This window comes from Anguilla rostrata, chromosome 6, assembly GCF_018555375.3.
Source record: "Anguilla rostrata isolate EN2019 chromosome 6, ASM1855537v3, whole genome shotgun sequence".
Taxonomy (NCBI): Eukaryota; Metazoa; Chordata; class Actinopteri; order Anguilliformes; family Anguillidae; genus Anguilla; species Anguilla rostrata.
The window spans coordinates 20,541,748-20,568,457 of record NC_057938.1 but is presented as its reverse complement, the minus strand read 5'-3'; the positions used below and the strand labels follow the sequence as shown (position 1 = coordinate 20,568,457).

Below are 26,710 nucleotides of genomic sequence, written 5' to 3'. Positions count from 1 at the left end.
TTACACAACTGGTTGAAATCCAATTAAGCATAGATTCAAATCAGGTAAGTGGGAAAGGTTAGACTCTCAATTCTCCAAAAAGCAAGGAAGAGGCATAGCTTGTGTTGCTTTATGTTCCTCTTACATAAAGCCTGCTTTTTCTAAGTGGTTTCCAAAATAAATTCCTCACATATAATAATCCATACCAATATTTTTTATTCCTTTTGTGTGCAAAATAACAGCCAGCTTTATATTGAGGCTTTGTCTACATTCAGCATGTTGCACTCAAACTGCACCGTGGAAAAGCCATCCCATGAGTCATTTTCAGTGATTCAATCACTTTCCCTATTCCCTGTCTCCCTATGGTTTCAGCACAGGCTACTGTAGCCAGCGTGGAGAACTGTAGAGGAGATAAACAAGCCACCTGGAAAAATTAATCACAAATAAAAGCAGCCAAGGTAAAATACTGAAGGCAGAGTGAATTCAATGATGCATGTACTGTAAGGTCGATGAGGCTGACAGGACAAGGGTATGATATGCTTTCAGACACATGGCTGAGAATTATGCAATTCTGCTTCATAAAGCTGTAAGTAGCCTATGTCCGTGACTGAGAATTGAAATATACTTCCTGAAAAGAAACAACATATAGCCTACGACCATCACTGATCTTAAAATTCCAAAATCCCACCACCATTAAGAATCTCTTTGGAAAATAACAAATAGCCATGGCTATTCAGAGCCCTATCGTATATATTTTATATATATATATTATATAAGTATAACCAGGCAATTTGAACAGCCAGCTACACCTTACGAAATATTGGGCTGAAATTTCTCCTCTTCCCTCAGTTCCCCACTGATTCACCACTGATTAATGAGATATCAATATGTAGCTTTCTACAGTAACCCTGGCCTGACTGTAATTAGACCTATAAAATAATGTCACATTATAAGGCGATATTTTCCTGGGTAGTCCTCGTGTGGCTTGACGAAAAAAAAAAATGCAATTCAAATCTGGGCAGAACTGCAGCCGGGTTCAAGTAGAACCGCTGAAAAAGGTGAAGGCACCCCGACTACTGAGCTGTCAAGCAAACGCGAGGCTTACACAGGGGAAGCTACGATGCATTCCGCGGGTCACGGCGAGGCGAACGGTACACCTTCACAGCTCCTCCTCAGCTCTGGCAGGTGGATTACGGACAGCAGGCCACAGAATACAGAGGAGATGGAGTCAAATAAAATGTTAAAATCGGGGAAGTACAATATGGAAACAAGCAGTATTAGACTGGCCATATTGGTTGATACCTGTTTTTGGCTGGACCACAACAGCGGGGCCAGCCCTACAAACGCGAATGTCTGTGACTGAGTGATGATGTTACACCATTGGTCGGCCGAGTTATGAAGTTACACCCTTGGTCGGACGTATGAAGTGTGTTAGGTCCAGCCATATACTAGGTTTTGACCTGGTCTTCTTACAACACAAATGCAAACTGCATCCAAGTTTCCACACGGACGGGAGGAGCAGATGAGCACAGGCGTCAACTTATGACTGAGTGATGATGTTACACCATTGGTCGGCCGAGTTATGAAGTTACACCCTTGGTCGGACGTATGAAGTGTGTTAGGTCCAGCCATATACTAGGTTTTGACCTGGTCTTCTTACAACACAAATGCAAACTGCATCCAAGTTTCCACACGGACGGGAGGAGCAGATGAGCACAGGCGTCAACTTATGAAGGAAAATGTAATAAATTCTATTTGTGTAAGTAAATATTTCAACTTGCTTACTTTGGTATTAAGCAGAGGTCATGAGTCTAGAGAGCCATGTCTCTGTAGAGCTTTGCTTGTAGCTGGGCAAGTAAAAATGATAAATTCAAAATAAATAATGAATAAAAGATCATCAGATGACAATGATTAGACTACGTTTTGAGCATTTATTTTTCACTTAGTTTAAACCCCAAATGGTGCATTAAATGCATTGGCTCTCTGCCACAAATAGGTTATCTACTGAGTTGAACTGGAAAAAGGCCATCAATTTGAGATGTTTTTAATTAATGAACTCTACTTGTATTTTAGGTTTCAGAGCTAATCATTCCCAAGGGTAACAGTTATCCATAAGAGGCTTTACTTCAGCGCCATTACCTGCTCTGATGCCAACTCTTCTTTATATTGACTTACCTCAAATATAAAGTTGCACAATACATTTCTGCCATCGCAGGTAGATGGGATGAGATAAGGGGAACACACCCTGGTTGTGTGCATTCATTCCTCTTTTCCATTCCAGAACTGGCACCAGGATGGCTCCCTTATTTCGGGTTCTCAAAGGCATTCCATTAACTTTCCATTTGAATTTTTTTTTCCCCTGAGGCCTTGTGCCAGCTCAGCCTGCTAGTGTTGCTACGAGTGCTGGAACTTAAAACAAGCTGCGGACAGAACTGGCAAGCAGTATGGCTATAAAAATGTTCTGGGGAGGGAGGGAGGGAGAAAGCACTGTGGCACCACAGCGCACAACCAGATCCAGATATGATATGCAGTTCCTTTACATTTATTTTTTTTTCTCAGGAAAACCTCAGCATTGGACTGCAGACCAGGTCCAGGTCCAAGCATGCATCTCAAATTGGGCAGATGCCAACATTTGGCATGATGTCACACACAACAGCTCTGGTTACGGGTAATAAAATGGCACAGCAATCAAGATGTACTGGGTCACCTAGAACTTGGCTCCAGCCGATGGTACCCTGGTTTCAGATCTGCTGTGGAGAAGACAGTACTAAAGTAGTCCTGACTACAAACAGCAAAGGCTTACAGAAATTTAGATTGTACTTGTCAGTTCCAAATAACCAAATATCCAGGACTTTCCACAAGTGCCCACAATGCGGTAATATGAATTTCCAATGAGGAAAGAGCTAATATGCCATTCCTGTCCGAACTTTCAGAGTAAACAAGTTTTACAACAGAATCTAGAAAACTGAGGACATTTTAACATTGGCCATTTCCTCAGATCAAAATATGTAGGCTACTGCTATTAGTACTGGAATTTATTTAGTATTAACAAAAAATGGAAATCACCTCTTTTTTTGCATGAGTAGGGAAATGCCTTTGGAAAGTAGCCAATATTTGATTATCAACCCACATTAATGAGTAGCCTATATTTCAAAAGGGGCCACCTAAGGACACATAGTAATGAAGAAATATCATTCACTCATGGCCACCATTTTGTACAGAAAACAGTGACTCAAAGAGACTGGTGTTTAACTGAAATGCTACAACATGTGAACATAAATAAAAACAAGTATAGCCTATATGTTCCACAATATTTTAATGAAACTGTTTATTCTGCTAAGTGAAAGGCTGGAACTGCTCAGAAAGACATAAAACTCACTAGGGTTGCTGGTAAGATTTATTTTGCTTATTTATTTATTTATTTATTTATTGGTGGGGGAATAAAAATTCTGTCCAAATACCGTATATTAAAGTATTAACGGCCCAAGAATACTATTTAAATCTTAAAATACCCCCTTCATCCCTAGTTAACATGTTGTAATCATTTTATTTTTTTTACTATGCTAGCTACTGAGCAAAAAAGCAATTAATACCTGATGTTTTAGCTATTAAAACTGCAAGTTACACCCACAAATGTACAAACATGGGCATTAAAACGCCACAATAAAAATGTTTAAAAAACGTACATAATTAGCTTATCCCTTACATATAAATAGTGAGTATCTTAAACGCAAATAGTCAGCCCAAACACTGCAGTGATACATTAGCCTATCAACTGGTAGTTCAAGCAAATGAGAGGAAACGCTTATGCAGCGGGGAGGGAGTAAATTTTGATTAGATACAAATGCAAGGAGGAACTCCAGGCCAGGCAGGCCGGCAGCTGCAGGCAGTGTTCGGGCAGGTAGGCCGGGGGTGGGAGCGGAAAGTGTTAAGCGCGAGCCGGCGGCGCAGAAGGGTTGTCAGGGGGGGCGGAGCTAACGCACACTGAAACTGGGTCAGCAGTTGTGCAGCTCCACAGCCCGTGGTGGTTTTACTACGAGCGCCCGGGAAACGACGATGCGAAACTCAACGGCGTCGCCTCCGCCAGCTACGGCATCAGACACAATAAGCAGAAGCATAGATTGTTTGTAGTGGTTATGCTGCGCGGTGCGTGGAGGTCGGCTCGTGTCACGAGCGCAAAGCAAACGTTGGTTTTAGGCTAATGCTTGCGTTTTGTTTTTTTCTCTCGTATTTGAAAACATTTCTGTCCAAACCTGCCCAGGGACACAGTGATGAACACTAACATCCACGTTGGAAATTGCACACTGTCCTTGTAGATTAAAAAAATACATCGGAGAACTTCTGGCATCAATAAAACTTTCTGAAGTTTTTTATTTTTTTTATTTCACTTTAATTTTTTTTCTTATTTATTTTATTTTTTTAATTCACAAAATGTGATTGTGTTCACAGATGGCAATCTAGTCCAATCAGACTTGTCAAATTTGGGGGTGTCTTCGTGATGCGAAACAATTTTCTAGATCAATCCATGGTTCGCATTAAACAGCGTTTGTCATTTTTTTGCTCTGGATTTTTGCTTTGGTGGTCACGCTGGGAGTGCTACGGTGCTGAAACCGCAGGAGTACACAGAAGCAGCGAGTGACATATTTAAGAACGTTATCACACCGAACACAATCGGCCTAAAAGCAGCCGCAGCAAAAATTACCTCCAATACAAAACTGCGTCAGCTTATGAAACGTTTTCAATTTGTTTCCTCATCTTCGCTGCAGCCCAGCTCTTCCTTTCCTGCTGTCTGTAGTTTAAATCAGAAGACGGCCGTCTCTTTTAGTCTACTGTTACTCGTCCTTTCTTCGTTCATTTTCTTTATCATTGTCAGCAGTTGATGTCAGAGCAGGATTTTCTTTTCCCCATCAATTTATGCAGCAGGCCTGAGTGCTGCATCAAATTTCCTGCATGCTGGTTAAGTAACAGAGATGCATCTGGGTGAGGAGGCTTCAGTTGATCCTTTCATTATTGCTGTTCTTTTCAAAATCAAAGGAGATCGAATGCTTTTATAGTGGGTATCAGTCATATAACGATATCTCACTTAACGGGCAGTGCACAGCTCAGGACATTAATACAATAAAAGTATTATTTTGTACATTTTGGTGGAGTTGATAATGGAAACTGATGTCAGATAACCCGCAGAAGACCTGCACAGGAGCCAGAATGGCTGGCTTTCACAGGCAATGCCCCGTGGAGGGTAGCAGCTGAGGCAGGGTGCGTAAATCTGTGCCAGCACAGCCTCTCACCCCCACGCAAATATAAGAGCTATTCCCTGCCCTTTGCATGCATGCTTCTGTGTGTACGTGGGTGCTTGTGCAAGACTGGTGTACGCATGAGAAGCAGACACTGTGTGTGTGTGTGTGTGTGTGCAGCTGTTTATGCGATTGTGTCCGTGTCAGAGAATGCATGCAGGGTTCTGTGTGTGTGTGTGTGAGGGACAATGTGCTCAAGTGTGTGAGTGTGCATTTATTTAAGCATTTATGAGTCTGTGAGGCAGAGGGTGTATACGTGTGTGTGTTTGTGTGCGCGCGTGTGTGTGCATGGGCAAGAGAATGTGCAGTGAGCAATGAAACCGGGCTGGGGAAATGACACTGCATCCCCAGTTATTGCAGTCATACTTTCCATGATCAAGAAAATCATTCTTTGTTTCCATTCTCTTTGCCCTATTATTGTGATGTCGTGAGTTATAGTAAGATTACTGACTTGGCAACATTGTCTCCCTGACTGCAATGCCCCCAATTGACTCATTCCTTGTCCATAATTTTTCATGTACTTCCACTTCATATGACAACATGGGCTGCTGACTCCTATAAAAACTGCACCATATTCTAATCTTTTGAATTAGCCTAGTTAAAACAACAGCCTATGAAACAATAGAACTAGATCCCCATACATTATTTAATGACACATAAAATATAATAGCAAATGGAAATATAGCAGCAAACAGTAATGAATGGCCCAAGCGCTACAGAGTCATATAAGAACTGTACCACATCGTAATATTTTGAGTTTGGTAAAACAATGGCGTATGAAATGGGGGCCAATGAAGGGGCCAAATGCTCCAGCTCCCCCATGCAAAAAATGCTGTTAGTTGTCCAATTTGAACCCATTACTGTAATGTTCCCCATAAATTTAAATGTATGCTTTATTTTTGGAGTAATTGCTGTTTAAACTTATTTTTTGGTATAGTGTCCCCAAGAGGCCAATTGTCACTAAATGTGGTGTGTGCCCCCCAGGACTCATGGTAAGCATGTATGCCAAGTTTGATGCCAATAGACAAGAGGGTGGCAGATATATGGCCATTCTAGCTTTAGGGCAACGAGGCCTATATTTTAACAACTCTTAAAAGTGTCCAAAATTGCAGCTTTTTTGGGTGATAACTCTACAAGAACATATCTAAATGTGCTTTTGACAAAATCCAAAATGGCCGAAAAACAAAAAATGAGCCTCAAACCACCGTGCTGCTGCCAGATATGCAGCAGATACTACAAGCATTGTTTCTCCTGATTAATTTTCCTGTTGAACTCAATGGAAAAAAAATCAGGAGAAACAATGCTTGTAGTATCTACTGCATATCTGGCAGCAGCACGGTGGTTGGAGGCTCATTTGATACCTTGGACCCTTGATGACTTAAAGCCATTTAGCCAACAAATGTGTTCCATACTGTATCAGCATAATTTACAGCTGAATCTAGTCCCACACTCCAATTCCCATAGAGATCCATTCAAATGCAAAGAGGTTTTGTATCGCTTGTAGGACAACCTAGCAATAAGATATCCAGACTCTGATGATGTTGATAGGTCACAGACATCAGGAAGTCATGGCATGCAAAGGATATGCAACCAAACATGACTCATTTATTGGAAATTATGTTAATTTGTCTAAAACACTGAAATGGAGGACTACGTATAAAAAGTGCTAGAATTAGGCTACTACGTGGTGAAACCAAAATGTATAAGAATACCCTTTAATAAAAGCTCTGAGTCTGCACTTTGACCACGTGTGAATTGTTTGAATACAAACAGAGAAAATAAAATATTAAATCAGAAAATAACAGAAAAATGCAGGTGGTTTTAATGATGTGGCTGATCAGTATATAACAAGGTAGCCTATATCAACAGATCCAGATCCACGAAGTGCTTATGAGCTGTGATGGGAAAAAAGCTCCAAATGCATGGGTAAACACCTGCCGTAGTTAGTTATGAGTGAAAAAATTATTACATACTAGCTGTATATCGAACCCTGAAGACAGTATTTGGAATTATACAGCGTCTTATTCAAATGTCTTTTCTTTCTGATGTTGACCGAAGGCATAGAAAAAATGAGGTTAACGGAAAAAGTGAGCATTTAACAGAAAATAAAACAATGGCACGCACAACCAACCACACGTTCTAATGCATTTCTCATTTCCCGTAGGCAGGTGCATGGTGTGTACAACCCACCAGAGTCGACAGTTTGTCAGCTGAGCCACCCTCCCTCACCCCCCTTCTGAACACTACCACTTTCAACAGATATCACTTTAGTTCCATAGTTTGCTTACTGTGGCTATTTGACATTATTTCAGTTTTATTGTATGGTTTCCATTGGCTCACGCAGTTTGATTGTGCAATGAAGGATACTTTAGATATTAAACACAAGTTCCTGAAAGCATGATGGCCTTGCAGGGCTGGTGCAAGCATTGTACACGCAACTTTGAAGTTGCCTGAAGTATTTTTTTTGATTAAGACCATAAGCCCCAACACCTCTAAATCAGCCACTGTAAGACAGTCTCTTCATTGTACACAGAACCTGTCTGTGCCAATCAAAAGCAGAGAAAACTGAAATAATATCAATAATAAAATGATAATAAAATTATTAAAATATCAAAACCCAGTTCATCCCAAGAGCATCCTATTTACAAAAAAGAAAGATATGGATGTTTTTCATTTGTTTGAAATTGGATCCAACTGTATATTTGTGTCAATGGCTAAGTATCAGCACCCCTAGAGTTAAGACCTTAAAAATCCTGAGCCTGCATTTGCAAGCCGGATGTACTGTTAGTGCTTAACAGCATGGTCTGTACCCACATGCAAGATGGCAAACAACACCGCATTAGAGAGGCCTTAGTATGTTTCCATGGTGAGCATCCCCTGCAAACAGTGGGTGACTTATATAAGCATTTTCAAACAGTCTCTCATCTGTGCTTTCTTTAAGTGAAAAACAATGTAAAAATCACACTTGTTATTCTGTTTTTCTTAATCTAGCAGAAAAGGATAAAAGGCTATGTCAGTATACTCTTAGGCAGTCCAATTAGACTAACACAGACTTGTAGGCTAACTGTTACAATTTCGTATGGTGACCCCTCTTCCTTCCAAGTACTATTTCTTTTCTGTTTTAATATCATTTCAACAAACACACCACAAAAAATCCTCCAGGGTGGGGGTGAGGAGTGTGGGGGGAAGGACTGCAGATGTAAGCCACCTACACTACGGGGAATATCCTGCAATAGCACAGGCCGTGTAAACAAAGCTAATTTATGCTACTGCATCCACTCCCATCTTCTCTGGTACCAGAGGTGGCACCCAGCTACTTTCAAGTGCTTATATTCCTCATAGCATCCTAGTTGGCAGCTGGTTTCCCCAGCAACCCACTACCAACACACTCCAAAAACCCCGCCCACCTTCCTTTCCCTTCAAATTGATTAAATTCTCCGTTATAGCAGGTAAAAAATGAAATGTATGTCAAAGTCCAGACCTGAGAAATAAATAGGCCTACTTCTTTTTTTCTTCACAAGCAGTCTGACAAGTCCATTTTGCAAATGTCTGGATTAGCTAGTCAAATTGTTTCAGTAAGATAAAAGCTCCAATGTGGAATTTCAGTTCCATAGACATTAACAGGCTACAGATTATGCAAAACGAACACCAGAGTTTGATACAGGTCAATTACGGCATACATGCAAATTGTTAGATTGTATTCACAACTGTCCAAACCGCATTTCAACAGTTTGAGTGATGAACTTCTCATGTCTGAAGTTCGTAACCGAATTTAGGGGGTGAAACAGAACAAACTGACGAGCTAGCACAATTGTGACTAATTGTGACAACGTAAAGTGGGAACTTTACGTTGTGGCAGTAGTAGAAACAACTGAAACACAGCCCAGAATAGGATTTACCATGATAAGGCCTACATGTGAACATGTTTACATAGCCTACATGGTAGCTACACTGTATATTACAAAGTAAAAGGGATCAAAGATTCCATTGTGAATTGTCACCTTTTCCAGCAAATAATGTAGACCTACGGCATTTAAAAAAATCTACAAACGAAACGAGCGAAAACGTATGGGTTTCAAATAGCTCATATTGCTATCAGCTAACATTGGATTTAACCGTGTTGCAGATTACAACAGGGTAGACTGTTGAAATTACCTAAAAAGTAAATAAGGTAAGATTTGGCTACTGGTAGTACTGAAAAATATTCTGGGAAATTACTCCAGAAATTGCTACTCAAATGTTAGTGCTAATTTGTATTGCAGAATTGTTATACAAATAGTTTTAATAGCTTTAATATTTTCTGCATTCCCAGTCAGTGTAAGCAGACCTGGTGTTTCTTGATGTTTGCTCAAAGCAGCATTGCACTTTACATTAAATAAAAACGAATGTGCTAAATTAGAGTTATTTCTGAACGGTACTTCAATTGTCTGCACAAGGGAGCAGTTTACAGATAACTCTGAAGCAGAGCCTCAGATCCAACGTGACCTCAAGGTCACAGATCACAGGAACTGAACAGATACGTCAACTGCAACCTTCTGGGCATTACAAACCTTCACAAATGGCAGCACAGTGGTATATTTGTGACATCGCAATATTTTAAATAGCAAACAAATTAAGATAAAACATGCAGCCAGGGAATCGGGCAGCTTTGGTGAAAGATTTTCCATTTATTTTTAATATTTAATCATTCGTCAGCATTTTCTACAAATCTAGGCCTCTGTGTGCATATCCATCTCATTGTTCAGGACAGTGGATTGCATTACCCCCTATTACGAAATGAATCGGCTACCTTCCTCCATGTGACTGTGCAGTTCATCCTCCCTATGGATCACACGTCTGTCCTCAACAAATAAACAGCTGGTGTGTTTTGCATTGTAATCATGTTCTTTGGTCACTCTCTCCTTATGTTTTTTTCATTATTTCCTTACAGCTACATTCAACTGTGCTGCTACTTAAGGTTTCTCCCATAAATTAAGATTCCAACACATTAGGCTGACATTGCCATTGATTGCCATGATATCAGCATACAACCGATCCAATCTGTTCTCCTTTCCCCATGAGAGTCTGGTTCCTTTTTCTTGCAACTGCACCACATTTTCAGCTCATACCTTTATTGACAAGCTTTCAACCAGTCAAAACTGCGATAAGAGGAAGCACATATTTTCCCCCACATGCTGGTAATCCCCAATTTGTGAGTAATATGTCTGTGCAAACAGCTTCTGCTGGCTGGACAGCATTGCCAGTTTGGGCAGAATCCTACCCAATTTAGATATTTGTTTGTTATTGTGTGGGGAGAAAGGCTTTGGGAGACTTGTCATACTTTTGGCTATTTTTTGTTATGTTTGTTTATGGTTTTTTTCTTCTTCTTTCAGGTAATATTTCAAATTCATTCATTCATTGCACCTGCAGCCTCCATTTAGTGGCTGCCTTTGTTATAATTTGGAGGCTATCTTTAAGCTTTACACTGTTATACAGGCCGCTATGCAAGGGGGTAACTTTAGTTTGAAACACTGTAGGGGGGGTAAAAACTATTTTAAAGAACGGCTGTGAAACAGTCATTTCTGGTGAATTGTAAGGGGAAAATACTACAGATCACAAATCAGTAAGACTGGGTTTGTCACTGAAAATATTGGCTGAAGACGCGGAGCAGTCACAGCAAAGTTGTTGAAAATTACAGAAAATGGATAAAAGCGGAAGAAATCAGTTTTTTAACGTCAGTTCATTAAATTAATTAATAGATTTCATGTGCAGCTGTGAGAAGCGACTGAAATAACCAAGTTCTTCAGTTGCAAAAAAACACAAAACAATGGGCAGTTGCCGGCTGCTTGGAACAGCCTACGGGTGAAATACACTGATAGGCTGGTGCATTTAATCGATAAATTGGGGCCATCACAGGAAGAAAGAGCATGCTAACTATGCTGAGTATTCAGCCAAGCAGTTATATATTTTGTAGGCGCACAACATTTCTGAGTTGAGAATAAAATTATTTTATCACATCTGAGTCTGACGGTGTTTACTGACACAATAGGCCTAGCATTAAGACTTTATCATGATGGAAAAACCGGGACACTGATATGGGTTTTCATGCGCTCATGCATTTTCTATACAACACCCGGCCAATATGTATTCTAAAAATATATTCATACCAGGCTAGGAATCGATTTTGAATCAAGCACATTATGCAATCACTCGATCTGTGAAATAACTGAAAACCACCATCCCTCGTTGCATAACCCCAATCCCCCCGGTAAATTACACCCTTGCTGCCATGTCTTTTATCTTTATTACAGAATGCAAAGCTTAGGTGATGTTCACGGCTAAGCAGCCTATGTTTCTATGGTGCTGAAACTGAACTCGCTGTTTGTGTGCACAAGCTAGCATAAGTGCACCTGTTTGCTGCCCCCGTTCTTGCAAATGAGCATGTTTTTTTCTTTTTTAATTTGTGCAAAATTATTTAAGTCCGTCGCCATCAATTGCCGAACCACGATTTCCTCATCAAACAATCTCCACAGAGAAGTGTTTTCAGGATGTCAAACTGGAGATATGGTCCAAGCTATTCCATAAAAAGCAGGTCTACAGTGGGGGTATTATACCTGTGTTGACGACAGATGCGCAACCTTCTCCATACTGACAGACAGCTGGGTGAGTTCCCAAAGCATTGTTGTGAGAGCTAATTAGTATGGCTTTTGTATTTAATTTCACATTTCCTGGGTCACTCAGCACCTTGACCATCACCTTCGCTTTCAATTAGCAGACAGGGGAAAAATGAGGTGTGATGAACCAAAGCGAATTTCTTGAAGGCAAAAACAAGTGCGTGTCTGCTCTGTCATTCAAGCAAAAGGTTTTGTGCAGACAATGCCAGTTTTTCCATATGTGTTGAATTTCCCCACAAACCTTATGCAAAAAATGTTAAGTAAAAATGTAGACTAGTAAAAGATAACTTGCCTGACTAGACAAACTCTGGAGCTTATTATTCTTTATAAAACCTAAGGTCAATAAGGCAAGGAAAGTATATCGGCAAAGGATAACTAAATATTATTGAAAAACAAAGCTAAAACAAACATACAAGTATAAATGAAGAGAGGACAGTAATTACTAATATGTCGCTGGAAATGGTTTGTTTCCATTTAAAGGTTGCACAAATATTGGTTCTTGCCATTTCTTTCCCAAAACATTAGACAGCGTTTGGCCTGTTTAAAATTTTAAAATGGCAAGTTAGCCACACAAATGAATACCACTTCCCATAATTGTTTGGCAAAACAAATTACTTAGGCCAACATGAAACCAAATTACAGCAAACAATGTCCGCCAAATTCCTGGCACATACTAGCCAAAGCTATGCCATCTTCTATTTCCTACTTACTTTAATGCACTTTGGCCCTGATGCCTTTTTCCATTGAAAGCAAACAAAATATGGCTTTTCAAAGTCATGGCAAAACAAGGATTCAGAAGTGTATCTCAACATGCTGGAATTCTAACGGCTGACTGAATGTCGCATCATTCGCTCGCCTTAGGCTGAACTGCTGCTGGATTTACACCAAATGCTCCAACATACCCCCCCCCCCCCCCATCCCCAAACATTCAGCCGCATGCAAACTGCTTGATGTAGTTTGAAGTGCATGCGTGCGACAGTAGTATGCTACAGTGTGTACTGGTAAATTGCATTATTAGAAAATGTTTGAGATGCCCTTTTCAGGATGGACTTTGTATGGGCCTACACGCTATACAAATGAGGCCAAAAGCGATTCCAATTACACCGAGGCAGAACTTCCCCTGCATCGTGAACAGGATGTCCTTGCGAGGAAATGGCCCTGTTCCTTTCATACGATTAGTGCATGCAGGGCTGCTCTCTAAACAGTAAGACTATTTTGAGCTGACAGCAGGGTGTCTGCCGCAAGGACTACACCACATATTGGGGACGCAGAAGTATTTGCACGTATCTACAACGATGTCACAATGGGAGTTAAAACCTCAAAGAAACTGGAGCAGAAGAAGACCAGGAAGGTCTCCAAAAATATTGAACGCTTGATTGTGTGGCCTGATAAATGTGAGGATTTATCATTTGGGCATTTACTGTGCAGCGCCATAAAAACAAATCTGACTTTTGTAACATTTTACATTGCAAGGCAAAGAAGTACACAAATAGCCTAAGTGCTGAGAACCGCTGTGGGTAGGCCAATTAGAGACCCTAAATTGCCCATAGGTATGAGTGTGTGAATGGTGTATGTGCCCTGGGATAGATTGGTGGCCTGTCCAGGGCGTATTCCTGCCTCTTGCCCAATGCACGCTGGCATAGGCTTCAGCACCCCACGCGACCCTGCTCAGGATAAGCGTGTACAGATAATGGATGGATGGATAATTAGAATTGCAGAATGCAGTAGGGGTCACACTACCAGAAATACTTGCTTTAAGCGGAAACGCAGTTAGTTCATCAGAAATGATAACCCCACCCTCTCCACTCCCAACCAGGATAGCACATCTAGCTACAAGTCACCCCTCAATACTTTACATGCAGCTGCCTACAACGATACAGTACGATGACCAGATACGATACCGGTATAGCCAGACAGAAAACGGACAGACATAGCATTATTGGTCATGGAGAATATAGGCAAAAATATTTAAGATGGATAAGGACCTACAAAATTCAAGACCTGGTTTTATTATGTTCAATACATAATAAAACCAAGTCAGACCGGGAGACTGCGGTTATTGACAGCTAGCCTGCGAGTCGGTTTCAATAATTGATTGCATTCTTCATACTGCTAGTCACGTTTATCCCTTTCCCCCGAGAGCGAGGAGCCCGAGACTGACCCCATTAACAGGAACGCGCTCCGACACGGTGCTTCCAACATCTCGCCTCGCTTCTCGGATCTTATCGAAGGGGCACGTCGAGCCATGCCCAGTACCCGCGTCTGCGGTCGGATGGGAAACCGGGACGGCAAGGAGACTGAAACGAGACCGCGTGGCAGTGAAGCCAGCGAGGCTTCAAACGAGCCGCAACAATGCGACCCGCATGTGCTCAACGCGTGTGTCTGTGCAACACGGATCAGCCCTCTCTCCTTGACTTGGTCACGGAAATGGAACATAGTCAGAACCGTACCAAATAAACCTTTCTTAATTGCTTTATTTCCACAACAGTCTAATAGGGAGTTGATTGAAATAATGAAAAAGAATAGCAGTAGCATATGCTAATGTGTTTTGTGACAGCAAAATTAGTCAACATTTACTTGGCCACTGATTATGTTCAGGAGAATGAATTTATCAGCCTGCAAAGTTGTATGGCACTGGATATGGATCCATGTCAGACACCACAACCCTCTAACTCCAACCGTGATCTTCACTCCACACTGGCATCCATTTAATATCACTGATCAGGATCCATGAGGGATCCACCTGCAGAACGTTATCTCAGAGACCAGGTTTCTCACTTTATCCAAAACACAGGCCGAATACAGAATCACATGTAATGCTAACTAAAGTTTTTCTATCTATGCATGCACATTTTCAGATATCACTGGCTGTTAAAAGCTAGTAAAATCCACATTTCTTTTTTTCATACCTTTTTTAAGAATGTAGGTTGCAATATGTCTGAAATTGAGCCTACATATTCACCCTTATTAGCCTAGGTTAACCGCAATATGCCAATGGGGTACAAACTCCATTTTGAAGTGTATATCATTATCATATATGATTATATTTATGAAGAATACTATGAAATTACGACAATTAGATACGCTTTGAAATACCAAAATATTAAGAGAAATAATAGGTGCTTATCAGTAGTATGGTTTCCCACAAACCTATTCAGCCTTGGGGGAATTATCTTGCTGCCAAGACTAGACATCAGAAAAACAAATGCTCAAATCTACTTCTCAAAAGAAACTTGAAAGTATCTGTTTAAATGCAATGCCTGAAAAAAGACAAGTAGGCCTACATACATACCAAGGTTTTATTTAGATCCACACACCCTCACATCCTTTCAAGACATAGCCTACTGGCTAGACAATACAATGTAGTAGAATTCTATGCAGTTATTACTAAGCTACTGCATGAGATACGTGGTCATTGGAAGGGTTTAGATTACATGGCAGCCATATGCCCGTTGTTGTGGATGCCCAGAATGTTGGCCGTAATTACCTGCACAGAAATGTGTGCCTTGCTTTATAATCTCTATTTGCGATGGTGTCTTCTAGAGGAGAGAATAATTCTCCTCCAGAATTATTGTTTCATAGTTTGTCAAAATGGCACTGTTCTGAACCTTTTTTTCCCCTTGATATTTTCCATCCAGATGCCAGCCTCTTGCACTTAATGGCTGGCTTGTTACCCCACACTTTTATTGTGCACTATTACAGCATTGACATCAACCGCACGCCTGCCGTATATAGCTACATTAACCTAACAGGAGAGAATCCAGGAAAATTCTTTGGTTACCATTTAGCTAGCTAGGTTTGGTGCTTCTTCACTGTGATAGAAATACATAGTCATCCTCATCTGAGAATTAGGCTAACCAGTACCTGCCATGCCATATATTTGTTTGATGGTACAGACTAAATAAACACTGTTACTAAACAAGCGTACAAATGTATGCTCCTTTCTCTTATGAATTTTGATTGTATGAATGGGATAAGTGCTTTTACAATGTTGCTTTTGGCCTTGATGCCCTCATTTTCGCCTGCGTGCCTTATTTGGATTACCGAAGGCCATGATGGCCCTCCCTTAAAAATGAGTAAATGTGATGCCTGGTCCTTAAGTATAGACCTAATTTCTGAACACTGAATTTGAAGTATGCTTCAAAATAAATGAATAACATTAAACATTATAATAGAGAATAAACAAAATGTCCACACATATTTCACAGATCTTGGCTGTGTTGTCCATCACCATAAAAATGGTTAAAACAGTACTGAGCACAATCAAATGTAGGCTACATGTTGACATAAATACATTGATGGTTGGTCAAAAATGTATGAAACATTTTTCAGTCTTGCAAAATATGAATGGCTCTTCACAAAACAGCACACTATTTATATGTTATAATTAAGCAAAAAGCCCCCTTGTCAAGCCAGAGTTCCTTCCTTACATTCAATTTACTTGAATGAATGTGCCTGCCCGTGAGTTTATAGAGCTGATAACAGGCTACTGTTTTCCGTATTTGCAGATCCGGTGTTCTGACAAGCTATAACCTATCCCTCAGGATGACCTACTTACTCAAGCTGAGAGTGCACCCCCACGCATATGTCTGAGCTAGTTTATCTAAGATTAAACAATCTTCAGTGCTAGCTAACTAGACTATATCACATCAGGTATATTTCCATTAGTTTTCCATAAGACAGGACTCCTTTATTTCTGAGTAGGAAATTGGATAGAACCAACCCTGTTGTGCAAAATAGTTCAACTTAACGTGAAAACAAACTTGCATGGGATTTTATTTAGAACACTTAGGCTATTTGGTCAAATTGCACATCCCAACAGATATCAATAAATGAAAAGCTCTAAGAAAAAAATCCAGTCTCTCTGACTGCCCCAGGCTCTGAAATCAGCCACTCCAAATTTTACAGTGCCTGAATTTTAACAGCCAATCAGGACAGCTCCTTGCAAGGAGGCTTCCCTACCTGCCTGTCAATCCTGTTGTGTGTTCACAGCACTGACAGAGCAGGCAGGACGGGGCCAGTTACACAGACGCAGAGCAGAGATACTGCAGAGTGCTAGTAGAAAATGAAACAAGCATGGCAGGAAAATGTGCTACAATTACCAGCACCGCCTTTGCCTACAATGGAATACACTAATTTTAAAAAGCAAGTAAAAAAAAAAGAAGAAAAGATTTTGACCAATAAGGAATTGACCCGAGCAAGAGACCAGATAAGACTGAACATTGGGTCGGCTTTTCCGCAATGGCAAGAACTTCAAAAGTGATGCTAAGGTTGCTGTATTTCTACTGGACAGACAATTGTTTTGCTTGTTCTAGGCCTATTCCTGTTGGAGTTCATTAACACCCCAAACTGTGAAAATAGTTACTCAGTCACTTGCAGCTGCTTCATCAACAAACGTCATGGGTGAAATGTGCTGTAGCAATAAAAAATAGGCTATTTAATTCAAAATAAAGTTGGCCTGTATAGTATCGCTAACTTTTTTTACTTTTCTTCACCTTGTTACCGCAGCCAGCCAAAATATATTTTTTGCACGAACTGCATATTTTAATGGTTAATCATACTGTATTTTAGATCACTTTTTAAATTACAATATAAGCATGCCATTATTCTGCCATGCATATTTCATAGAAGAGAAGGTAGCACAAAATGAAGGGAAGCAATGGTTTTCAGACTTGCCTGACTGTTTTGAGCACCAGCTAGATCATCCTGAGCAGGTAGGTCTATTTGTCAGAACACCTGCTCGCAGTTAAAGATGTGCGCCTCTACAGTACAGGCCTACTGGTTACCGTAATTTAAACCGTAAAGCGTGCAATCTACTGCTTCAGCAATCAATTAATTGTTATAAAGAAATCCACTAGAAAACAAATCAAGCCCACACTGTGGGTCTCTGGGACCAGGGCTTGTGCTGCATTAGAATGGGTTGTATAAGCTAATGGATTGTCTCAAGCATTGAACAGGCCTAAACAACAGGCCTGAAGAGAAAAGAAATCGATTTCTTTTCTATTCGCATCCTGTGCTACCTTCTTCCCGATTACCATCTGGATGTTTGGCAGCCTTCATTCCTGTACGCCCTGACGTAACTAGCACATAAGGAAGAAGTGTCAGACACTGGCCGCAATCAACAGATTCACACACATCATCAGAATCACGCCTTGGTAACACCTCAGCAGCAAACAGACGATACCCCTGATTGTGCATCGGATATCTTGGGGCTGTGCACAAAACTTTATTCGGTAAATAAATAAATTTGATGAAAAACAACGTACAAAAATGCCAAATTACTCACACCTGCCTATATGTCATTCACTCAAACTGGCAACTAGGCCTGCCATTAAAAGTACTGATTTCAAAATAACGCCAAGTTACAAGAAACAATATTGGCTACCTTACCTCAAATTAAACAAGCTGTATTCCAAAGCAATGCTATTCAATGTCTCCTAAATTGTTTCAAGTAACTTGAAGAAGAAGAAGAAGAAGAAAGGCTTTATTGTGTGGATGTGTGAAGTTGTTTGTGAATTCTGGCTGTCGAAATTAGGTCAGAAGGTACAGAAATGAATGTTTTTCAAGGGCTGAGAGTCTGTGGTCATTGTGGTTATTTCTGTAGGGAACCCTGAAATGTGCTATACTCCCAGTGTTGTATAGGTATGGGGCATGCCGCCATCCCAATAAATAAATAATAGCCTACTATTATTCCATTTTCCAACACAACCTTATGGCTTGGTCGCATGGAATAATCATATTTATTTAGTTATGAGACATTAACTGTACATACTGCGAGATAACAACTATGCAAAATATTCACCATAACAAACAAACAGACAAGGTTTTTTGCAGAACGCTGAAGATATGAAGACATGCACCGAGAGAACAGCGAGCACTTGCCAACAGAGCACCAGTCAAGTAACCTGTGTAATCGGACTTAGTTTTTTTGCACAGATCTTGCTCTTTGGCATTCAAGTTACGGAACAGCGTGGCATTTTCCGCAGCGGACCTTGAGAAATCAGGTCAAAGGACGCCGAAGCAAAGCGCGGCAAGAAGCGGGCCTGCTTATGCCTGGTGATTAGAATTCAACCGATGCTCAAAAAAAAAAAAAAAAAAAAATCAATACTGTGTTACTGGGGCGCACCGGTGCTGGAACAGAGCTGACTTTAGATTCAAAGGAACAATGGAATGCTTTGCAGTCTCCAGCTTTTCGGCCCAGGGGACCCTGCAGCACTAGTCCAATATGAGCTGCTGAGCCTGCTTTGATGGAATTCACGGTTTGTGCCAATTTACGTTTCCTACTTCCTCCCCTCCTCCTCGCCGCGGCTCCGCTCTATTTATGGAAACCACAAAGCATTCCTCTCTTTTTCCCCTTAAAGAGATATTTCCTCAGACGACTGAATGCCAAATTGTGCTTCCTGTCTGCATTATCGGCCCGCAGTGTCGTTTGTGATCTGTTCGGAAGTACGGTTAATTTTTGCGCTTACTTCAACGGCTTCTGCTCTTGTACGTGCTCAAAATTTTCCACGGGCCTAATGGCTTTATAAGGCAACACAATATGGCTGGAAGGAAAAATTGTTACTATTTCTTGAACTTTTGTCTTTCCCCTTTCCTGCTTTTTTATTCTTCCCCTTCTGAATTTGTAGTGTTTACATGATTGCCAAATCCTCAAATACCCCTAATGGTATGTGCCCTCGTTGGTTTTTCCTTTCTAAACAGCCCACTTTATCCGTTTCAGCCAATAACACCATCTGTTCGTTGTAGCTTCTCACGCAGAGAACGCCGTGGGGAAACCTTGTGTTAACGGGTGACCTTCAATTGGACTGTTAGCACTAGTGATCAGGTTGTCTGGTTAATTGTGAAAATAGTCTTCCTAGTGCCCTGGTGTTCAACAGGTTAATTCAATATTCCATTTATTAAGCCAATACAGATGTTGACTTCTGACAGCTACACGGTATTGTATCCATGTCAAAAAAAAAAACATGATGTCACTGTCCATATCAATATGCAAAAAACTGTACTGCAAGTTGTGGAGACAAAACAAATGTTAAACTCTCTACCAGTACCAATAACACTGGGGTCTGACTTCATTTTTGTATACATAAGGACATAACTGAATTCAACCAATTAATGATAATATTGCAGTTATATAAAGTAATATACTTTAAATAGCTTCAAACAGCTCTGAATGTTGATGGTAAAGATATAAGCTGCAGCTGGTTTTCTAGCTAGCACTAAGCCACTGCCACTTGGAAGTCCGACAGCAGCGACCATGGAACTCCTGTGTGCCGGTATACAGTTGCTAGGATAGACACGGCACGAAACAGACCACCGACCAGCGCCATCCGAGAAACTGACCGAAAAGGAAATGGCTCTGGAGCTTTAACCACGCCTTTAGCTGGAGAAGCATTTCTTGCAATTTGCTCACCAGGAAAAACTGCAATCCCCCCCCCCCCCCGGGCTCTGCTCAGAATATATGGCCTCCTCTCCAACAACATATTGAAAAAAAAACAGAAAGAAAAAAAGGAGTTCCCTCGAAAAGGCCAGACACAGCTTGAAGGGGGGAGGGGGCTTTTTGAGAGCAAACAGACCAAAGCCACATACTTTCACTCTGTGGTGAAAGAATGAAAATCAACTAATAGCCACAATAACAAACGTATCCCCATTTAAACACAAAATAATAATTTAAACATATAACAATCAGTTATTACACAATAAGGCCTTCAGCTATCACCCAACATGAATTTCACATGCGTTTCCTCAAGGTCAAGCCAGAGAGTTTCGCGCTGTTGCCAAAACCTACTCGAATAACCCTGCAGAACTCGTTTCTCCAAATACCGGAAAGCAGCCTCTGGGCAGGGCAAGTCCTCCAAAATCGCAAAAGGGAACTGAATTTAGATCTGTCTAAATATGCTGTTCTGTAAAATAACCCAAGCATCTCCATTGCACAGTATGCACTTAGCTAATAGATTGTCAAGCAATGGGATAGTTTGTAACGCATACTAAGGAAAAATAATTGCTTGTATATTCTACAATGAAACAAGGCCAAATAAGATAGGCCGCAGTCAGTCCGTAACTAAAAAGCATTAATGTGTCGGGCTGCATACCACCAATTTCCTAATTTCTGGAAACTCAAAAGTAATGTGCACATTGATATCTGGCACACGTTCAAATTATCAAAACATGGCACATGAAATAAGAAATTATGAAAAGACTCATCAGAGCACAACACCATTAGACCTGTATTTAAGTGGGTGTCATCCATTTCCGAAAACATCATTTAGCCTCATGTATCAGCAAGCAGAATGACTGTTCCACACATTAATTTGAATTAAATGGAAAATAGATTGGCTATTTGCTCCATGAAATAGCAAGAAATTGCAAATATTATGAACCACAAAGCCATACCATGAAGATATGCGTTAAACAACACAAACAGATGTTTTAAGTAGTAGGACCGACTCACAAATAAAATTCATAAACTCCATATAAATTCCCACCAAACACGGAGCTCCAGTGAGCGGTAACTTATTTACTTGAGATGCCCAATTGTGGATTTTGAGCATGCTTTTACATTTCAGTGCTCGGATGGTTTTGCAAGGAAACCAAAGAGAAAGCCTACAGACTGGCCTACATGAGAATTAAAATGAGAGAGAAGCTGCAAGATGAAAGATGGGCCATGCAGTAATGTACACTTATGAGAGTATCTCCAGGGACTGCTGAGCGCTGCTGATAATGTACAAATGCTGCGTTAGCTCAAATGTGTTTCGGTTTGCACTCTGCGGCCAGCTGTCTCAGTCATCAAACGCCAATGGCAATCAGAGTTTTTTTTTTTTTTTTTTACTAACCTACACAGCTGTGATCAAGAATACGAACATTAAAAAGGTCGTCTATGTGAAAATTAAAATTAATTTCAATAAATCACGATTAAATCTTCAGTGCCATTAGTATCATACACTCAGGAAAGGATTTAATAAATTAACCTTGGGTCAGACAAGAAAATATTCAGGCCTGCAGGGCTGATGTTGATAATGACAGGCAATTCATGATACAAAAAGACTTAAAAGAGACGCATCTTATGATTAAATCGGCCTGTTTCATTGAATTAATAGTTGTGTGTGTTTCATTAAAAAACATGTAGTGATCATTATGCTTCATGAAAACAAAAATTGCACACTGCTGAAGAACATTTGTCAGCAAAATAAACCATAGCCTATTAGGATATGAAAGCATTCCATGTAGCATATTACGACAAACTGTTTAGTATACAGCTAGAAAATAGCAAGAAATACAGACAGACAACCCGCTAGCAAACAAATTATTATCAGGTGGTAATTTGAAGCTGGAAGCCAATCACACAGCCTGTGTCTTAACTAGCTGAGGAGAGGTTAAGTAATCATAGCTACATATTATTAGAAAGAGTAGCACTCAATGAAAATAGTTGCTAACCAGCTAGCTAGTAGCTACCACATATGACCATATATGAATGACTGTACTGTATAGGGCAAGAAGACACTGTCATTTTTAAACAGAGCCACCTGCACCAGAAATGAGAGGTACACTTACTGTCAGTGCCAAGAACATAACGTCTGGCAACACAACATTTCGTAGAATCATTTTATTTTTTCAATAACTGAATGAATTCAAATATAGACCCTAAAATCTGAGATTTATGGGCCAAAAGATTCTGGTCACTGGACAAAGTTTGGCCTAAGCATATTTACAATGTTATGTTTGTTATAATGACTATGACAAGAGCAAAAAATGTTTTCACCTTCACCCACAGCTTAATTAGCTAAATAAGAACATACATAATATAGGCTAAATCTGCACTTATGTGCAGTTTTCGACTGCTTTGCTCGCAGTCAACCATCTCCCACGGTCCCATCCTCGTCCACTGCAGGTATGCCGTACGTAGCACCAAAGCCGTAAATACTGAGTTTACTAGGACAATAACAAATTATTAAAAATAGGCTAATAGTGAAAGATAATTGTTTATATATATATATATATATATATATATACATACTAAAGATTTGGCAACTTATTTTAGATTGTCAGGCTGAAGCTGCAGGCACCATGATCCAGCCCACCCCTCCTCCCTCTACCACTGGTGCCAGCCAAGTCCAAAGCCCCTTCATGCTTGCAGCTATACTGGGAGTGGGAGGACTGCTAATTTTCTAGGTTCTGAATTCTGTTTGTTTTAACCTTATTAGCCTTCTGCTGTAAGGAATATTGTTTATTTTATTCATTTATTTGACATCTACATCAATAAGAGCAGTAGTTTGATGAAATCCTAACAATGTCCATCTCTAGCTAGAACACTGCCCCCTCTGGTCAAACACATTGCGTCACACAGAAACATACAGAAATGATTTAGAACTTTAAATAAATACCAGATTTACAAGGCGTAGGCAGCCTTTTGGACTTGTTCCCAGGAGGTGGTTAAAATAACTCACAGTCAGGTGGCCAGGCACAGGAATAGAAAGGGAAATCCAGATTATGCAGTGCACCTTCCTATTGTCAAATGTTATCAAATTACTTCCCAATTCGATTTCACAAATGAAATAAGTGTGACCTATTTTGACTTGCATCCTGACCGCTGTGTTCATTTATATGCTTAAATCACATTTAATGAAGTCATAATCAGTTGTATGCTTAAGAGAATCAGGGCTGGGCATAATGCTAGCACACAGTTTGTTACACCCACCTCCAATTTAAAAAAAGTTCAGAATTTTTGTCACTGTTGTACTGTAAGTACAGCCGGTTAGTCTACTGTCATGTCACCCTTTGAAGAAAGTGAAAAGGCTTTGGCACAGTGAGGCAATGGGGACACTGAGCTGTCGGAGGTGTCATCTTTCTAACGCGACATAAACTAAGGTCATGACTCATTGTGTGGTCATCAATATCCCACTGCTTACTGGAGTAAAGGAGTTGAAAACCATGCATCTTGGCCGTAGTCCAGAGTGATCTCTGTTGCCCTGTTTCCATTGCACAAAACAGTTCAGGAACCATCCGTACCCAGAACTATCAGGAACCATTCCTTTAACTGGATGAATTACTGTTTGCCTTACCACATCAACTGAAGTGTGGTAACCATTCATATTTGGGGTGTTAATCATTTACTGTACCATTTGAACAATACATTTTTTTTTAAATTAAAGTTAAATATTATGTTAATTTGGTATACAGTTAATTTAATATGTGTCCTTTATTTTGTCCAGCTTCAAAGCTGTATCAGAGGCAATTCAGTTCGCAAAAGGTTTCTATGCTCTTGATTCCACCTCTCATCAGTTCCTTTGTAAAAAATCTAAGGCAAAATGCCTTTGGAATGTACTCTGACTGCATAGTAAACAGCCTCTTAAATGAGCAAGCCACTTGATTACGTCCATCAGTTAGCCTATTTCCACTGCATCAGTACGGAGTGATGGATTTCATTTTGATTTGGGTCAAAGGGGGGGAAATGTTTTTACAATTTCTATTTTAAGTAGGCCTACTAGTTTTACTGCATGCTGAATCGATATCAGTTGGTGGTGAATACTAGTGCTCTGACTCATTTTACTGGTGTTATGATTTCAGCCTACTTTATTAATTAATTAATTAATTTTTTTTATTTTTTTATTAAGCAGACCTGTATTTCAAACTGACTAGAATTGAACCATTTCTTAAAATTAGTTGAAAGAAGGGCTGGGCGTATACCTTATTTTTAGCTATGCCTGTACACATTCTCACAAGGGTTTAGCAATACCGCTGCAAATGTTATTTAATTGTTTTTCATCAAATGAATATTAAAAATTGCACATTGAAACAGTATGATTAAGAATTTAAGACATAAACTTAAGGTGACTTGTCTGTTTGGAATGAATTGCCCGCATTTTCATAAAAACACAACTAACATATGCAGCTTGCACATTTAGAGTTTGATTACCATCCGATTTTTTTGTTATTCAATATTTCACACTGTTCAGTGTCCATATTCCTAAAAAGAACAGTAACACTAATTAGCTATTAGCCTACTTCATTTTGATTGATCCCTATTTTTCAGTTACGGTACAGACCATTTCAGTTTGCTTCTTATGTAATTTCAGGGTAGTGTCAGGTAAACAGGACCAATTTACACGTTGTTGTTTCGAAATTGCATTGTGTCTATTTTGTCTTAAAATAGCCTACATTTTACAAAGCATGTTTGTGTGATTCCTTGATTTTCATTTTCATGTTGTGCAAAAAAATAGTGTCTGGTAATTTGGATTGGAAAACCAAGTACCATCATTGGCCTACCATCAGTAATATGAAAAACATCATGCTATGATATTTTGGGCATATAGCCCAGCCCTAGCTTAAAGCAATTTTCCCTGACCGCAACAGCGCTTGCTACATAGCTAGCAGTCATTGTTGTGTTCAATACCATGAAATTACCTGTAATCAATATGGAATTAAATGATGAATTATGGAAATGGCTAGGCCTAATAGTTATTCAGTCGTTTTAAAAGAAATCAGATAAATAAATTTCTAATTTTGTGCTTTTTACCATCCGAAATTCACGTCTGTTGGACTTGTGCATCATCTGGGAGGTAGTCCATGCCTGCAATACTTGATGTGATGTTCTGCCGTTGTGTAAAATACCTTACATAATGAAAACAAAATTTCAGATGCAACGATAATTCATTAAAGCTCCCCTAACCAACATCACAGTATTTCTTAGAAACAAAACATCACCCTCCAGAATTAATATCCACATTCAAACGCTTCTCTCTTCTATGTGGGTCAAACGAAAACACACCAAAAGACAACATTTAAATGCTTTAAAAGGCGTTTAACCAGAAATAGCTCAATACATGTTAAATTGAGCATTCTGAGACATGAGAAGTACTATTATAAGCAGTAGTAGGACAGCCACCTTCAGTTTATCGTACACTGCCACAGCTAAAATACAGCCTTCCCCTCCCCCACCCTTTCCTCCTTTGAGCTATCTAGCAGCAGAATTACATAACTGTGCCTACTGTAATTTCAGTGTGTGTAGAGTGCTAAAATCTACCATTTAGAACCAAGATACTTTTCTCTATCTCAAGAAATAATCACCTCAACACAACCGGAAAATACCCACTGATATAATAACATTAAGGGTTTAAGAAAATATCTGAACTGGCACTGGATAAGAGCACAGTTAAGTGATTGTGATGTAATGTAAAGGAAATAAAATGTAGTCCCTGTCCCCTTCCATCATAAGAGAAATGTAGCACAGTGTAATAAAATTATTTCCCACAGTCTAAAGAGTGTGTATGTGGTTTTCTGCCACTACCTTTGGCCTCCCACACCTGATTAGCAACATGTTTCAAAGTCTGCCCCATACTTATATGGAACTGTAGAACCACAAACACTCACCTTTGTAATAATGGATATGGAAATTCTTCAAAAGTCATTGACAGATACTTTTGTGTAGTTGGATACGTAGCTAACATCAGTTAGATGTTTTCTGGAAATATGTAGCTAGTTAAATGTGGATATGTGCTAAATATACAAAAAAATAAAACAAAAAAATATACTGTAATCTTAATATAAATCCACATATAGCTCACTTCAGTATTTTGTTTTACAATTGTTGTGTGTTTTCGTGTAAAAGCAGCTTACATCTAGTGTCAGTGAGCTTAAGATGCCTTGGCTTTGACTGTGACATCCCCTCCCCCACTCGCCATGAGTTGGACCACATTGCTGTCATATGCCGCCGTTTTTCTTCTTTAAAACGGCCTAAAATCCCCACAGTGTGATCCCATTTGACTTTAAAAATAGCTCCCATTATCGAAT

General features: G+C 39.9%; 1 protein-coding gene across 4 annotated transcripts in view; it reads right to left on the bottom strand.

The window, feature by feature from the left end:
- LOC135256805 (F-box-like/WD repeat-containing protein TBL1XR1) overlaps positions 1–26,710 on the bottom strand; it is a 72,184-nt gene that overhangs the window by 44,721 nt on the left and 753 nt on the right. For 2 of the 4 annotated variants that reach the window (XM_064338954.1, XM_064338956.1), the window contains exon 2: positions 25,437–25,531. The exons of the other annotated variants lie outside the window; for them this stretch is intronic. The gene's annotated coding sequence lies outside the window, so the exon portion shown is untranslated. The remainder of the gene's footprint in view (positions 1–25,436; positions 25,532–26,710) is intronic. 4 annotated transcript variants of the gene reach the window in all.